This window comes from Schistocerca americana, chromosome 2, assembly GCF_021461395.2.
Source record: "Schistocerca americana isolate TAMUIC-IGC-003095 chromosome 2, iqSchAmer2.1, whole genome shotgun sequence".
Taxonomy (NCBI): domain Eukaryota; kingdom Metazoa; phylum Arthropoda; class Insecta; order Orthoptera; family Acrididae; genus Schistocerca; species Schistocerca americana.
Window position 1 is genome coordinate 356,348,467 of NC_060120.1, and position 18,609 is coordinate 356,367,075.

Here is an 18,609-nt window from a genome sequence, read left to right on the forward strand (position 1 = left end):
TCCTCGGCTTTAGCCAGCTTTTAGCACCTGTAATGATTTGTGCTTCAGAGCTCTTGATTAGTGCCTGGAGCTCAGATCCTTCTCCAACACAGTTACAATAATTTACTACTGTAATACTTGAGGTTCCTATGTCAGCTCTCGTCCTGTGACTGACCTGGACCCTTTTAGGCTAATGGCCGTTTTCTTCTTTCTTGAGAAAGCGGGGGAGGGGGGGACTGTTATCTTACAGATTACTACAAGAAGTATGTGAACAGTGTTTTCATTTTTCTTTAGTGAATGAGTTGCTACTGATTCTTGGTTAGTGTTTCTGAAAAAACTTTGCTCCAATAAGTTTATAATTTATCTAGTGAATTCTGTCCTAGACTCTCAATCATTTGTGACAGCCAATGCTGTTTATGCACCGTTTCCTTACACAAGGAACAGTCATGGTAGATGGGGCTGGTACTACACCTTGGAGATTAGATGGTCATTGATCTGCAGAAAGAATACTATTGATCACCACCATAGCAGATCAAAAATACTGGTACACACTTTTGTAAAAGGTGCTGACAGTTAACTAACCGTTTCTTATAATTTGACTTAACTCTAATTTCAGGTGCATAATTTTTTTTATTTTATCTATAATCTAGTTATTAATTATTACTAGCTCCTGGCTCTTACATTACCATAGGTTTCTGGGTGTTATATTTCACCAATTACAAACAGTTATTGACACATGTGAATAATTTTTCTGACACCTTTCACTTGTTTCAAAATTTTCCATGTGACTAAGCTAGATCTCATTTAACCTGTACCTAGAGGCAACAATATTTATTGAACACAATCAACTTTGGTAACAACAAATTAAACTTGCTTATTAATCTGTCAAACAAGCCATAACAATTCTTGGTGGAATATTCGTCTTAGTCACAATAGTAATTAATATAAAGCAACTCCTGATCAAGATGTATAAGTCCAAGCACTATTTAGCCAATAAGCATGTATTTAGTAATCAAAGTTCCATGGTGGGCAGGGGCTACATGTAGACATGACTCTAATAATAGCAACTAGCAACTGCAGAAGAGACCACCACTGTGTGACATTGTATTTGTCCATTATGGAAGCTGACATGAGAATGCGGCAATACTGCTAGTGCTCTCACTGGAAGCACTTTCATCAGATATTGGGGGCATTACTCATATTCGTAAGTCCAGAGTCCATAGCTTACATTTGCACATCATGCAAGGCTACTAAATACTTAATCAGCCAGAGGCTTGCCAATGCCCCCCCCCCCCCCTTTCCTTCATTGTGGGACTGTGGGTGGGGGGAGGTCATGCTAAATTGATGAATTTAATGTTTGTTTGTATTCTTGTTATTTTATTGCAATTGTGTTGTACAGAAGTGTTTGCTTTATTATGTTACATGACAAGAACAAGAGCTGCTGCCAGAGGTCAGGTGCTGACCACTACTGCAACCACAGCGACAGCCAGTGGTGAGAAGAAGTACTGCCAGTTATCCCTCTGAGTCTCATCATGAAATTAATATAGTAATTGTAGTTAAAGGAAAAAGGGATGATGAAATATAATCCAAATGTACATGTAATGATATTATAAATCTTTCTGTATTTTGATGCGAAACAGTGAAATATCTATCAGATAACACTATACAACAATAATAAAAGTACTGAAAAATGAAATTATTTATCTCCCTTTTAAATCAAGAAGTATAAAGAGATTATTTAATGAGTCTTTTTAGAGCAGTTAACCTATTGAGTAATATGAAATTTTCAACTAGAGAATAAAATTATTTTACAAGCACAGACTGAGATCTGGACCTGAGATTGTTTAAACTAAAGCAAGCACCAGGGATAAACATAATCTTTGACTTTCATAAGAAAAATCAGCAGTTTTATGAGGATGAAATAAAGTAATATTTCTCCAATTTGTTTGCTTAAATTGAAGCAAGCACCAGCTATAAACTGAATCTTTGACTTTTATCAGCAAAATCAGCAATTTTATGAGGATGAAAGAAAATAATTTTTCTCCAATTTGGCCTCTCTCTCTCAACAGATGAATCCCTGGTGGTAAGAAATCGAAGCACACTCAAGCAGATTAACTGAAAAACTTACTTACACTAAACATTATACACCAAAGAGCCAAAGAAACTACCTAATATTGTGTAGAACCCCTGCAAGCAATTCTGGACGTGTCCTGCTGAAATTGCCGAAGTCCACCAGAATGCACAACAGACATGAATGGATGCAGGTGATCAGATAGGATGCCTACGTACATGTCACCTCTCAGGGTCTTATCTAGATGTACCAGCAGCTCATGCCCCAAACCATTACAGAGCCTCCACCACCTTGAACAGATCTTTTCTAACATACAGGGTCCATGGATTCATGAGGTTGTCTCCATACCCGTACATGTCCATCTGCTCAATACAATTTGAAATGAGACTTGTTTGATGAGGCAACATGTTTCCAGTCATCAACAGCCCAATGTCAGTGTTGATGGGCCCAGGAGAGCTGTAGAGCTTTGTGTCATGCAGACGTCAAGGGTACACGAGTGGGCCTTCATCTGTGAAGGCCCATATCATTGACGTTTCGTTGAATGGTTTGCATGCTGATGGTTGTTGATGGCCCATCACTTATATCTGCAGCAATTTGCAGAAGGGTTGCACTTCTGTCATGTTGAACAGTGCTCTCCAGTTGTTGTTGGTCCCATTTGTGAAGGATCTTTTTCCAGCCACGGCGTTATTGGAGATTTGATGTTTTACCGGATTCCTGATATTCATGGTACACTTGTGAAATGGTTGTACGGGAAAAATCCACACTTCATTGCTACTTCAGAGATCCTGTGCCCCATTGCTCATGTGCCGACTATAACATCACATTCAAAGTTACTCAAATATTGATAATCTGCTATTGTAACAGCAGTAACCAATCTAACAACTGCACCAGACACTTGTTGTCTTATACAGGCATTGCTGACCGCCACGCCGTATTCTGCCTGTTTATATATCTCTGTATTTGGATATGCATGCCTATACCAGTTCCTTTGGCACTTCAGTGTAGGTCAGAGCTAGGGGTATAAACTGCACTTGGTGATAAATACATGGACCTGTGAGCATAATGCTGCACATACAGGATGCCAAAGAGACGAAGGAAGATTGAAATAACCACTGGTTGACACTCAACCAAGCCAATAGAGAGAAGGTGTGGAGGAGTACCCTGCACCCACAAGTGACTCTGAAGACAACTACAAGACACTGTGTCCTTGTGGTAACAGCAGGTGGCAGTCGACAATGAGAGTCTATGGTTCGGTGATGGCAGCTGGGCACTGTCAATGACAAGACTAGGTGTTTAGGTAGTGGTTGTCAGGTGCAGTTGATGACAAGACATTGTGTCCAGGAAGTGGCAAGTGGATACAGACAAACTATGAGACTTCTCCTCCCATAGGTAGCAGCTGGGCATAGACAACTATGAGGTAATGCATCCTGGCGGAGTGGCAGCTGGGTACAGTTAGCGCCTGTAAGTGGCAGTCTACACCACATTTCATGCAATTGAGCTCCCAAGGGCATTCGGTTCCCTTTGGCAATGGAAATTTTGCATAGTGTGCTTAAAGTGATATAGTGAAATGCTGAGAGAGTGCTCAAAAAGTTTTAGAACTATTTTTAAAAACCATACTTAATTATCACGTGAGGAATTTTGTGGGGAGGAAGACATGCTTTTGTGAGCTTGCATGACTAATGATGCAAAAACAGGACAATATAAAAACTTAAACAACTAATAAGTTCAAGCAAGAAATAAAAAGTATAACAAATGAATTTCATGAGGAAATCAACAATTTCAGTGTAGTGAATTAGCTGAAGTGAATCAACAGATTACTAGGCTAAGTACTCAGATTGTGAATACACATTTCCCAAATAGGAAGTTAGGGAGGAAAAATTTTGAATGGAATATAATATACTAAAGTTGAGAGAACAGATAGGGGACATGAAAATGTATATGGAAGATAAAATCAAGAAGAATAATTTTACTGTTGGACAAGAAATTGTTGACCAAACTAAATTTATCCGTAAGGAATTCTTAAAATTTATTTAAGAAATATGGTAATGTATCATAGAAAATCAAAAACCCAAAGTTCAGAATGACAAGCAATAGTTAATCGAGTAGAAGAAGACCACAAAGAGCTAGAAAAATTGAAGATCAGGTGCAGAGAATTGGAGTGTACTAATGTATACACACTGTGGGGAAGGTCATGGGCTGGAAGAAGTAGCATTGTTTGGAAGGTTGGAAGGAGCAGAGAGACATTTGCAGGAGATTAGGAAATGGGTCTCTGGGTTTCATAAGGACTATTGACTAGTATTGCTGTCCGTGACTGTGCTCACAGATCAGTAGTTTTGTTATGATGAGTGATGTGAATAAGTAAACTACTGTACATGTAATATCATCAGCTGCCCTCATGTGCCTGCCTGTTCGGGTAAGCATAGCTCATGGTGCACCCTCATCCCCCCTCTGTCAAGCTGTCCCAGAGCACGATGCATTGGTATGCGCACCATTAGTGCCAAGCAATGCATACAGAGGAGCATGGATAGGAGCATGCACTTACACATAGTGCTACTGAAGTATCTGTAGTGTCTCATTCTGTCCGCGCAAGTGCAAGTGTACAGTGGTACATAAACATTCCATGTAACTGCAATTCTGATGAATTATCCTAGTTACCCTTTGACTTGAGAACTCTAGATTATACCATGCTTCTTATCATCACGAATCTTATGTTCTCACACTTGTAAACTGTTCTGTACAAGTTATATGTGAAAATAAATGTTTTTTTCTGTCTGATGCTCACATAATTAGTGACCCCGAAGTAATAGCACCACAGCATGACCATGCTGCTTTCTGCATCCCATGCCACATCATGAAGTGAACACCTGTCGCTTTCACACTAATCATGCCACACTCATTCTCACACAAAAATGGAAAAATCTCCCATCTCTACAGAACTAGCTGTGAGCAATGCAGTTAACAGGGTTACTATCAAACCACCGCCTTTCTGGAAACACAATCCTGTATTACGGTTCAAGCAGCTTGAAAGCCAGTTCGTGCCAGTGCATATATCAGCAGACAAGACAAATTATAGTTATAAGGTTTCAGCACTTACAGAGGACCTAGTCACAGAAGTACAGGATATTTTAGGTGCACCATTGGACACCAAATGATATGTGTCAACCAAGAACGTGTGTGTGACATGCCTGATACAATCAGAGGCAAAATGACTAGAGGAGCCTTTGACGACTGAGAAGCTTGGTGATTGCAGCCTGTCACAACTTGTACGCTGTTTGTGCACAATGGCAAACAACAAAGTGAGTGACGAGATGCTGTACAATATTTGGTTATCCCAAAGATCCTCAGACACTCAAAAAATTCCAACAGTGTGTGGAGCTAATTTAAATGCACGAGCGCAGACAGCAGAAAGGATCGTTGAGCTGTATCCCACAACAAACGTATCAACACTGACACTGCGATAAGAAAATATGCCTGCAGTGACACTAATATTGCTACTGACACAATTACTGGGACTTACCATGTAAGTAGTCACAGTAAAAATGATGCACACCCGTCAATGATTGCACTAATGAATGTCACAAAGTTGCAACCACTCACCATTGGCATCAAGTATCTACTGGTATCACAAGAAGTTTGGGAATGACAAGAAAAAATGCAAACCACTGTGAAATTGGATAGATGAAGTGGAAATCACAGCAGTAACAGCTACTTTACCAATAGTACTTGTCAACTTTTTGCCACAGACTGCAACATGAAGTTACAGTACCCATTGGACACAGGGGCAGAAGTATCAGTGAACCTGGCAACTCATCTACCATGCCGGAGCTGTGACAGCTGTTATCTGTTTGCCACTAGTGTCTCTAAGATTAAAACATATGACTGAATCACATTGTTGTTTAACCTCTGACTGTACTGTACATTCGAGTGGCAGTCCACAGTAGCTGATATATCGCATTTTCCATAGGAGCTGATTTCTTCTCCTTTATGATTTAATACCTGAAGTCTAATGCCAGCAGCTGATTTATTCAACTACAAACCTGAATACACCAGGGAAGGCGTGTTGCATCACCCCGATGATGGTACATATAGTAACAGCAAATACACTGTAGATATGACTACTATAAGACTTCCACAGAGCAGTTGTCTAGTCTCCCACCAGTTAAACACGCAATGATGCATCATTTTTTAAGCACTAACTCATGCCAGACCTAGATGTCTGATACCAGAGAAGTTAACATTTGTGTAGCACGAATTCTGTAGCATGTTGTCACAGGGCATTTGCAGAGTTTTGAGTAGCAGCTGGGCAGCCCCAATCCATGTGGTACCTAAGAAGAAGAACAAGCGGCATCTATGTGGCAATTACTGTCAGCTCAATGTGACGACCATCCTAGATCGGTGCCCAGTGCCACACATAGAAGACTTTTCTTCCAATGTTCATGATAAGACTATATTTTCCATCACTGATTTAGTCCGGGTGTACTATCAGATCCCTTTCTCTATGGACGATATTCCCAAACACCGGTGACAAAACCCTTTGGCATATTTGAGTTCACTAGGATGCCCTTTGGTTCATGTAATGCAGCACCGATGTTCCATTGTTTCATGGATGAGACTACTAGGGACTTGGACTTCTAGTATGTCTACATAGACAACATATTCATGTATTGGAAGAAGAATAATTAATGCATTTGGCATATGTATTTGATTGCTTACAGGCACAAAGCTTGGTAATTAACCCTTCAAAGCGTACTTTTGAAGCAAGGGAGTTGCAGTTTCTTGGTTACATGGTAGGCACACATAGTATTTGACTGCCACAGGGTAAGGTAGAAGTAAATTGGTCAGTCAGGCAGAGGCATAGCTTCTACGCTGGCTGAACATGTATGCAGATAGGGGTTGCAGAATTCTAACTCCACTTTTGTTGAGGATGTACTGAGTGAGAGCCACAACTACTAGTCAGAGTCCCATGACCTTCCCTTAGCAAACAAAGGCCAAAGACTTAACCTGCAGGAGGTCCTGCAATTTAACAAACATCTAGCTCACAGTCCAGATCTACTCTTAAATGACCAGACACAGCTTAACTCTTCCCCTCTCCTAAACTTCACAAAATCCTCTCTGTTTTTCATTACTTGCCACACTGTCTGTCCCTACATATTCTCCCATTTTCCTGTATTTATTGAGTTCTTTTATTTTATTGAAATTATCTATGTAATCCAAATAGATTTTACTTACAACTGTTAAGTAATTCTTTGAACTGGTACTCATTGTATTGCCTTATATGTTTAATACCTCTTGTAGTTGTCTCATCAAGTGCTATTTTTTACTTTATTTGGTTCATTTATTTAATGCAAATTGTTACATAGGTACAGTTTTGAGTATAGTGTTGATATTTTTCCTGTCTGCTCCTTTTATATTTGTACACTGTTCAACTTTTTACTTTTTAAAATACAGTACCACAACACTCTCAAAGATGGCATTTACTGTATGTTCCCTCACACTCCTCCATTTTCCTATATTTATTCATTTCTGTTTATCTGTTTATCTTACTGTTATTGTTTAAGTTCCTTATATATTTTGTAGTTACACTGATAATTCTTTCTCCTTTTAACTGGTTTGTGCATCATTCTCAATGTTTTATACTTTTTGAAGTAGCCTACTCAAGTACTAATTTTGTTTCATTTTATTGGATTTGTTTATTAATATAAACTGTTATGTACGTTTGCTGTTTGAAGTTTTGCTGTTTACCTTATTTACAACTATTTACTGTTCAACTTTTTACTTTTGGCATTGTGTTACTACCCCCCAGCAGGGGACTGTTCAAGCTGATGGTAGCTCTGTAATGGACAGGGGCAGCTGCATTTTGAGTGATATGGAACCCCTGATATGTCTAGATATGACTCTGACAGGTGACACATACATAAGCATCCTGTCTGATCACCTGCATCCATTCATGTCCATTGTGCATTCTGACAGACTTGGGCAACTCCATCACGACAATGCGACACCCCACACATCCAGAATTGCTACAGAGTGGCCCCAGGAACACTCTTCTGATCTTAAACACTTCCGCTGGCCATCAAACTCCCCAGACAAGAACATTATTGAGCATATCTGAGATGCCTTTCAATGTGCTAATCCAAAGATAGCTCCACTCCCTCGTACTCTTATGGATTTATGGACAACCCTGCAGGATACATTGTATCAATGCCTTCAAACACTGCTTCAGACATTAGCTGAGTTGATGCCACATTCTATTGCTGCACTTCTGCATGCTCGCAGGGGCCCTACATGATATTTGGCAGGTGTACCAGTTTCTCTGGCTCTTCAGTGTATAAGGCAAAACAATAAAGGAAAAGTTGCAGGAAGAAGATTCTACCCTATTAAACAATCCCAACATACCTACATACATTGATAAGCCAAAACATTATGACCATTGACCTACTATCGATATAAACCTGCCCGGGCGATAGCAGTGTCACTTGGTGAGGAATTAGTGCTAGTCAGACACACACGTGGTACATGTAGTATTACCTAGCATGCTATCAATGTGTAGAATGGGGAAGTCACAATCTATCTGAGTTTGACAAAGGGCAGATTGTAATGGCCTGGAGGGTCAGCATGGAAATTTCAGAAACTGCACATCTTGTTGGATGTCTGAGGAATGCTGTGGTGAATGTCTTCAACACGTGGCAAAACTAAGGCGAAACAAATGTCCAGACGATGTGGGGTGAGCAGCCACCCCTCATTACACATGTTGGACATCATAGGCTGGGTAGATTGGTAAAACAGGACAGGTGGCAAACTGTGGTGGAACCAACATCAGACTCTAATGCTGAGCAGAGAACATGTGTGCCTAAACACACAGTGCACCGTACATCCCTTATGATGGGCCTCCGCAACCGATGATTCATGCATGTGCCAATGTCAACACCACAACATCAGCAATTATGACTGAAATTGGCACATGACCATCAGAACTGGAAGTTAGTGCAGTTACAGAGTGTTGCATAGTTTGATGAATCCTGATACCTTCTTCATCATGTCGGTGGGAGGGCATGGATCTGTCATCTTCCAGGAGAACAGCTGTACTGCAGGACAGACACAAGCTGGCTGTGGCTTCATTATGCTCTGGAGAATATTCATATGGGCATCCATGGGTTCCAGTGGAGCTCATGCAAGGCACCATAATGGTGAGGGAATATCGTACAATGGTTGCAGACCATGTAGACACCTTCATGATGATCATGTTTCCCAATGGCAGCGGCATTTCTCAACAAGATAATTCACCATACCATAAGGTCAGGAATGTGACTGAGAGATTTGAGGAACCTAGTGGTGAGTTTCAGTTGATGTGCTGGCCCCCCAACTCACCAGATCTGAAGCCAATCAATTCATCAAACACATCTGGGATGTGACTGAACATGGCATCAGAGATCATTGCCCCTCCCTGGAATTTATAGGAGTTTGGTGACATGTTTGTGCAGATGTGGTGCCAACTCCATCCAGTGGCCTACCAAGGCATCATTGCTTCCACATCAAGATACATCTCTGCTGTTATCCGTACCAAAATCGAACATACCGGCAATTAGGTAGGTGGTCATAATGTTCTGGCTGATCAGTGTATATTTCCAATGACAGCAAAAGCACAATAGACATCACACTCATAAGGGACCAACCAGAGGCAATATAACATCTCTCTGGACTGCAAACCACAGAAAACTTCAGAAACATATCCCTCTGGAAATATGTATCCAAGGAGAATGATAGAAAGCACAAGAAAAGGAGGAACAAACACTTTCGAGAGCAATAGACATCGAGAAAGGAGAAGCAAAATCAGACAATATAAAACTAACTGAAATGCTAACAGACAACGCGCAACTAGAGGAAGCAACAAGCATAAGCAAAACTCCTAAAACAAGCTGCCAATCACAGGAACAAAAGAAGAGTGAAAAAAATGGTACGACAGAGTGTGTCATAGGCTAAGACAAGATGTACTAGATGGCCTGCTATTCTATTTATTCTACACTTGTACTCTATTCTACACTTAATGTAATAGTACTAGGGTGATGTGAGCAGGCAGCAGTCAGTTTTGTGCTTATGATGCTGTGTTCAACTACATAAGTTTTTGAGTATTCTTCTGCTACAGTTCTTTATAGTCAAGAGTTAGCAACTACAGGAAATATTTTGATGTATTTTTTATTCACTGTGCAGTCATTAAATGATCTTAATATTAATCTGCTTTAATATCATTAGTTACCAGTATTAATTACATATTCATGGATCACAACATGTTTTAGTTGCATAAATGTATCTGTTTGCAGGACACTTAACATGACTGATTTGTTTGTATAGATGACTACATATAATACTAACAAATATTAATATCAGCAGTGAGTGGGACAGAACCTTAACATGAATGTTCCTGCGGTTTACTAATAACACATTAATATTTTCTGTTTGTGATCTGCAGCAATGAAAATTATTCTCTCAGACTAATTTACCTTATCTTCCTCTCATTAGAGAAAAAAACTAAAAATAAATTCTTTGGAGAGGCTCTAAATTTAAAAAAATGTGCATGCCTCACATCCTCTGTTAACTGAGTAGTTGTTATCTTTGTGTAGTGCACACCTGATCTATTGAGAGAAGCTCTACATTTCTGAAACCAATAATAAAGGTCGAGAGATTTGCATTCACATTCAACATAGAATCAACTTATCCTATAGTTCAGATTTTCCTCCTGGCTCCAAGCCAGAGGACTGTGATAAATTCTGCATATATTGCTGCAAATAGTGAACCATGCTTCCATTGAATGGATAAGGCTAGCTTCCTTCACTAATTACGTCAATCATTTAAAAGAATCTTGGATGGCACCAGAACCCAGGGGCCAACGGTAATTTATTCTGGCATGAGCTACAGCTTTTCAGCAAGTTGCACATACTGTGTTCAATCACTACCAGAAGAATACCCTCTACATCTTAGGCAAGACCTTTTGACAACTATACCAAATGCACTTTCATCTCATTTCTTGATCAAATTGTTGTTTTCCTGAGTGGCTCCATTACCTGCCTTATGTTGGAGCTCCCAACGACCAACATACACTTTCTCTATGGTTGTCTGGATTTGACAGGAAAATCAGCCACTGGTCCAACAGACAAGATGTCACATACTGGCTCTCATCTGTTATCAACAATGGACAGCACCTCACTCATGTTACCAAGGTATACAAAATGAACTGCCTAGCAAGTTCCCACATTCACCTTCCATCTAGAGATATGCAAACCTACTGCTGTCTATTACTCACCCTCTAGCGATAACAAATCAATCAGTTGTTCTACCCTGGAAGACACAACAACAACAGAGTTTCCAGGAGATTCCAGAGATACCATGATAATAACAGCTTTCACCACAGGAACCCCAGTTTTGTTGCAGCTTCAAGCAGCAAGACTGAAGCATGTTGATGATGCCCAACGTAACTTCTGACTGTTTCACAAGAGTGACAGTTCACTTTATGTCTGCATACAACAAGCTTACACACTTTATCCATTTCCTACTATGTATAACAATATAAAATCACTAAGAAAAAAACATTATAACCAAAGCAGTCAAATACTAGGATACGCATACTGTAACTAGTGTCCAAATTACCCAACTGTGGTGCTGTAGGATAGGCTGACTCAGCCTATGCTACCAACATTAAGAGAAATATAAAATACAAACAAGAAAAATAAAAACCGAAACTAAAATCTACAGTAAAAAGTCACTTCATGCAACATAAATGATCAAAAAATATGCAAACTCTGAAGTCAAAATTAATAACACTACCAATAACAGAAAAATAAAAGTTACTTTTCACTTCTTCTCAGAAGATAGCAAGAAAAAATACTAAACTAAATGACATATGCTGCTGCTGGAGGTTTTTCTATACAAAGTGCCACCAGGCCCATGGGAGAAATTTTCATCATTTGAATTTTACAAAGAGGCCACATGTTTTATCTGTTATTTCTCTATGACGTAAAAACAACTGATCAGTTCATGCACAGCAGGCCAAATCACCATCAGCAAAGTCACTTTGCCAATCAAATCACCTCACAGGATCACCTGACTTGTCAATCTGAGGGCTTTCTGTGCCATGGCTGCAAAATGATTCTGTTTCTGTTCTGGGTTACTGCCAGATTATCTGGTAAATGGCTTACTCTTCTTTAGCTTTGCATTTCGCTTCTCCTCTGAGATCGAGCTGGGGCTATTGGAGCTAATTTCTCTAGCTGGGACTATTGGAGCTAATTTCTCCCAACCCCTGGCAATCCTCACCATGTAATTACCTTGAGCAAATAAACAGGCACAGTTTCTTTTTATGAAAATGAGTACTGTATATTAATGATAAATCCACATTACTTTACAGTCCTGACTCTACCACCAACAAGGTGTACAACTGGCATCAGAATCAGGATGCTGGATTTGCCATGTTTTCAGCATTGTGAGGCTGTGTGAAAATTACTAATCCATGAGCAGATGCATGAAACCATTGTATGGAGCTGTCTGCCTCTGTGCTGTGGATCAGGCTCCACACCACAATCTGCCCAGCCCTGCTTCAACTGTGTGAGACCATCTGATGTCACCTCCCACATTTGCACAGCACCAAGTCTAAGTACGGTGACCTCTTGCCACCATGTTGCCAGGCACTGCCATCTGCTTGCTGCCAGATGTTGCCACATCATTCATCAGTCGTTAAATCTTATGTCACAAGCTTCTCTTTTTCGGTAGAAGGCACCACAACAGAGATGTCACTGAGAGCTGCTGCAAAGCCTTAGCAAATGCAAATTCTTCACCACTTTAGATATATGATCCAGCTGCCATTAAATACCAAAAAGTCGGGAAAAGACAGCCTGTGTTGTGCCCTCACACCTCTGCCACATTTCAATATTTTGGTGATTTACTTTTACAGTTTACACTCCTCCCTGACACAAATGTCTTTTCAATTATTATAAGGCAGCATGCAGAATGATTGAGAAACATGATAATTTATGATGGTGATGCTATTTTAAATTTGAAATTAGAAAAGTGCAGTTTTGCAAAATCAAAAGTGCACTATCGGGGCCATGTAATTTTGGCAGTTAGTGTAGGTCCAGATCTGGGGTTAATGGACATAGTGGATCATTTTCTAACATCAAGGACTGTTGAAGGATCACAATCATTTCTCAGATTAACAAATTACCATTGTTATGTCATGGAGAACTATGCAGCCACCATGAAAGCTGTCACAAAATTAGTCAAGAAGGGAACTCCTTTTGTCTAGACAGCAGACTGTGAGTGCCATGTTAAAACTGAAAACAATTATTACAAGTTCACCTGTCTTGCATGATATGGTTTTTGCACTACCTTTTATCTTGTCATGTGGTGCTAGCAACATTGCTGTCACCTGCATTTTGAGTCATATACAAGAAAACAAGAAAAAACCAATTGATTACACACAACGTCTGCTGAGTCAATGTGAGCAAAACTATAGCATCACAGAAAAGGAACTTCTGACACTTGTTTTTAACACTCTTTATTTGTAGTGTTATCTATATGGATAACAGTTCACAATAACTAACAACGATGTGGCTCTACAATGGTTACTGAGTTTAAAAGATGCCAGCAGCAGACTTGTTAGGTTGGCCTTAAAAATTCAGTGCATATGACAACACAGTCAAACAGAAGCCTGGCAGGTTAAATCACAATGCGGATGCCTTGAGCAGAAAATTAAGATCCTGCAAGCCAAAGACATGCTTACTGATGAATTAAAAAGGCACAGAAATCTGATAACAAATGTTAGAAACAGGCTACCTTGCCACATTTTATTACAACAGATGACGTTTTATATAACAAAACCCTTCTTGGAGAACAGTTAGTAGTTCCATAGGCTATCTGCAAGTGCATACTGCAACAATATCATAATAACATGTGGGTATGTCAAATGGGAAAAAGGCCATGCATGTTGCACACCATTATTGGCAGCCACAATGAAAGATGTAGAAGACTTCATTCAAAATTATCTCACTTGCATTAAGAGAGCATGAGGACAAAGACCTAATATTCCTCTTAAAACTCTGCCTGAGGCAGGAGAGCTGTTTGAAATTTAATTTCATGTATCATTAGGGTTGATGTCCTCAAGGATTTAAAGAAGTAGATGGCATGATACCTTCTGCACATTAATATGTTTTCAGTTTTGCAAATTTTCTTTGGTCAGTTAAATAGTTAATTTGTGCTTAAAGGACATAGTAGGGGGTGCTAACAAAATCAAAATAAATTTTACTTACAATGATTCACTCCTCCCTGATCACAGTTAAAACAAACACATGTGTTTCAAAATTCTGGTCTGTGATTTCAGTCATTTCATAAGGACGTTGGACACTGCGTACCTATGTCATCTATAAATGATGAGGTGGTCTTTCAACAACACATAGCCCTTATTCTACTACAAATCACACCAGATCCATCATCTCCTCCAATAATGCTCAATCATTCACATTCTCCTTTAATCTTAAAAAAACGTCCTGTAAACATGCATTGATTATTTACATGTTATGCTCTAAACCTTGTCAACCAAGTATTTCAGCTGCTTTTACTCCTTACAATTTTCTCTGAAACCAGTTTCATTTAGCAACTTCTGCAATGCCACCACCATTTCAGTACTGAGGTGCTAACTGTAGTCAGCAAACAGTGCTGTAACAGTTGTACTCACCTTTTGGATTGTAAAGCAAAAATAAAATATTGTTACCCCTAGACTTAAGGTCCCACTGAGGTTGTCAGATTCACCCATGAGAGAGGAGAGGAGGTATACAAGGCCCCCAGGCTCCAGAAGTGAGAAATTTTTGTTATTTGACTTTATAAAGAGGTCACTTTTCCATCTATTGACCAGTTCACACCAGAACAGGCAGAATCACCATCAGGAAAGCTGCCTCGTCAATCAAATTATGCTAACTCCTGAGACTGAGGGTTTTCAGAACCATTGCTGCGATAGATGTCTTTCTTCTGTTCTGAGTCATTATCAGAGCAGAAGCTAAATGTCTTAGTCTTCTTTACCTTTGCATTTCCCTTCTCCTACAAGCTGGGTCTGGGGCTACCGGAGTTATCTTTTCTCATCCCCCTGGCAATCCTCACCATCTGGTGTCCCCCCCCTCTCTCTCTCTGAGCAAAGAAACTGATATCATTTCTTTTTCTGAACATGACTACTGTATATTAATTGCAGGCCCACAGCTCTTTTCATTCCTGACTACATCTTAGTGGGTGTACACCTCTCTGATCTATGACTGGATCATTATTAGCTGTTTACTATTTACAATTGTCAGAAAATTAAAATGCCAATTATGGCAATGTGATATAACACTACAAGGTCAACTCATGCTAAATTAATGGTTACAAAACTTACTAAACATTATATATATACTCAATCTCTAATGGCCTTTCTAGTGATGAGAGGTTTTGCTTTAACTTTCCCATCATTTAAGTCAAATGCCAAATGGTTTCTTCGAGAAGGAAAGATTTCCTCCTGTATTCTTCCCTCACTATTAGTGATCTGTTTAATGAATTCAAACATTCGAAACTCCAGGTTGGAATATCAACAATATTAAGAAAAGGATAGAATGCTACTCAGTATAAAGGTGACCCACTGAGTTGCAGGCAGGCATAATAAAAAGACTGCACACAAGCACACCTCACTCACACACATGCATGTGTGCATGAGGTTTGCTTGCTTGTGTGAATGTGTGTCTGTTTCCTTTGCTGAAGATGGCTTTGGCCAAAAGCTATAGTGTGTAACAGTCTTTTCATTGTGCCTGTCTGCAACTCAGTGGGTGAGTAACAATTTATCCCTTTCCTAATATTTCTGTCTAACGAATTTATTAGCAACAGGACATTAAACCCTGAAATTACTTACACTCATTCTAATCTTCCTTTCTGCATATTCAATACAGCACAGGTTGTATAACCAATACAAAAGTCTGCAAATGAATGTCGATTGGCATTTGAAAAGGTGTTAACATACAAAAATAACTAGCAGACAGAATCGCATCAGCATATTACACCCAATAGTCCTGTCATCAGTATGTAAGAGCTAATGGCTTTTTGTTTTAGTTATGTACTATTTGAACAAACACTTTATTCTTGGTTACAGAATTCTGTTCTGTAGAACAAATGATCAAAATATATAAATATGGAACAGGGTCATAAGAATAGAGTCGAAGGTACCTGTCAGGTTCAGCATCCAGTCTGTTGTGCTATTTTGTCTTTGTAGCTGCATATGCTAAGAGTCCATTATCACACAAGTATGATGTCAGGAATGGGATAAAAACAGTCAGGTCCAGTGTAGCAAGTTGGGAATATTCATCAAAAACCATACACCAAAAATTATCAAGTGACATTGTTTTGAAGGATGGTTCTATGCTTGATATGATATCATTTCTAATAACAATTCATAGGTTTTTTCTGATATATAAGGAGGGTTCAAATGAAAAGGTACAATGTGTCATAATGATCTAATTGGTTGAAATTTCCACATGCTGGTTTGGGATGATGTGTTGACACATCTAGAAACACAAATGTAGTGTAAGAAGTGGTCGTGTGCATGCATGGACACATTATGCATGAGAGAAGTTGGCGGTTGTGTGTTCCATACATTTGACACAGCAGTGATGTGTTCACACTGCAAAATTTCAATGATTGAGGAGTAGCAAGGTGTTTTCAGATTTCTGATGGCAGTAGTGGTTAAACTGGCCAACATTCCTCACTGGATGGTAGTTGTTTTTTGGAGGAGAAAGTGCAGTGCCCATTTTCGTAAAGGCAGGGGTGTTTTCAGTGATAACCTGAGACCATGCCAGGCAGACAAAATAATCATAGCCAATCTCATTTGCTTGTCACAATGCAAATGTTGGCAGTAATAATGGGGCAATTGTAAACAATTGTACATGATAGTTTGAGTTACCAAGTGCGCATGCAGTGGGTTTCGAAGAAGCTTAGTGAGCCACAAAAGGAATAGCATATGGGGTGAACACAGAAATACGTGTTGTTTGAGACAAAGTGAGAGAGCATGCAATGGAAGCATGCATCATCACCTCCCCCTAAAGAATTCAAAGCTGTGCCCTCAGCAGGCAAGGTGATGCTTACCATCTTTCTGACATCAAAGGCCCAGTATTAATTGAAGTCCTTGAGCACAGAAAAACCATTATCAGTGACATGTAGTATGAGACACTCTGTGCCCTACACAAATGCATCAAGAGCAAACTGCCTGGACTGCTCACGGAGGGAGTAATTCTGCTCCATGACAACATGCATCCACACATCTCCATGGTCACACAAAGTGTAATGGCCAAGTTCTAATGGAAACAGCTTGAGCATCTGCCCTACAGCCTGGCCATGTCACCCAGTGATTTCTATATGTTTGGTCCTCTAAAAAGACATCTCAAAGGAAAACAGTTCAACTCAGAAAATGAACTGAAGGAGACAGTGGAGGACTGGTTCCTGTCACAGCCACAGGAATTCGAGGAAAAGGGAATCGTACGGCTTGTGAAACAGGGAGATAGCTGTGCTTGTCTCTGGTGATTACTTTTGAATAAAGATTTCAATTATACCCACAGTGTTGTTTCATACTTTTTCTTTTGAACAACTCACACATTTTCTAGCTTCTACAAATTTGGTACATAAGAATTCTGAACCCATGAATTCATTTTCAGTTTTGTCTTCCACTCTTAAGAAAACTACGTCTCAAAAGGTGCACACATATCATTGAAATATTGGACCAATTCTTCAAATATTTTGTTTGGTAATTCTGTTGTCTCACTAGCAAACACATTCAGTGTTAAAAAATTTTCTAGTTCTAAAAAAAAATGTTAATCATGTTAAAAATTTATTTTCTGGTAGTGTTAGTTGAGAGTGACGTGCATACATTATTATTAATTCACACAAAAGCAAGTCTTTTTTAGTGAATGTTCCTGTACATATTGTACAATTATTAGAAAAATGGCCAGTCCAGCAACATCAGTCGGCCCATCCATTTACAAGACGAATCTGTTGTGTTGAAGGTGACCAACTAGTTTTTGCCTGATATTGTCCACAAGATCGTTAATTCAATGCGAAAGTGTGATTTGAAAGCAGCACTATAGAAAGATGCTTTACAGACTTTTCTATGAACATATATTGTTTTATGTCTATCCCACATGGTTTTATTCATTTCTCAGTGAGAGTGTGTATTTCATTGGCTTGTGAAGCGCAGTAGTTGACTGAATGCCTCCACAGTTTTTTCATTAACTGTTTGGATTGCATACTTCACAGATTTTTACTTCTAGATAGCGAAACGAAAATGCCTTCAATGTGGTTCCAGGTTCCAACTGTATGTGGATGAGAGAGAGGTGGAGAAAGTATTGTGGGATGTTCGTGGTGTGTGTAGATGAGGCAGAGTGTGTGTGTGTGTGTGTGTGTGTGTGTGTGTGTGTGTGTGTGTGTCAGAGAGAGAGAGAGAGAGAGAGAGAGAGTGACAAGTATTGTGTCGCCACGTGCCTACTTATAGTTAAATTCTTTTATTTGCAGTT

General features: G+C 39.5%; 1 protein-coding gene across 1 annotated transcript in view; it reads right to left on the bottom strand.

Annotated features, from left to right (window-relative positions):
• Positions 1-18,609, bottom strand: part of LOC124594011 (guanylate cyclase 32E-like) — a 491,656-nt gene that overhangs the window by 123,268 nt on the left and 349,779 nt on the right. The gene's annotated exons all lie outside the window — the stretch shown is intronic.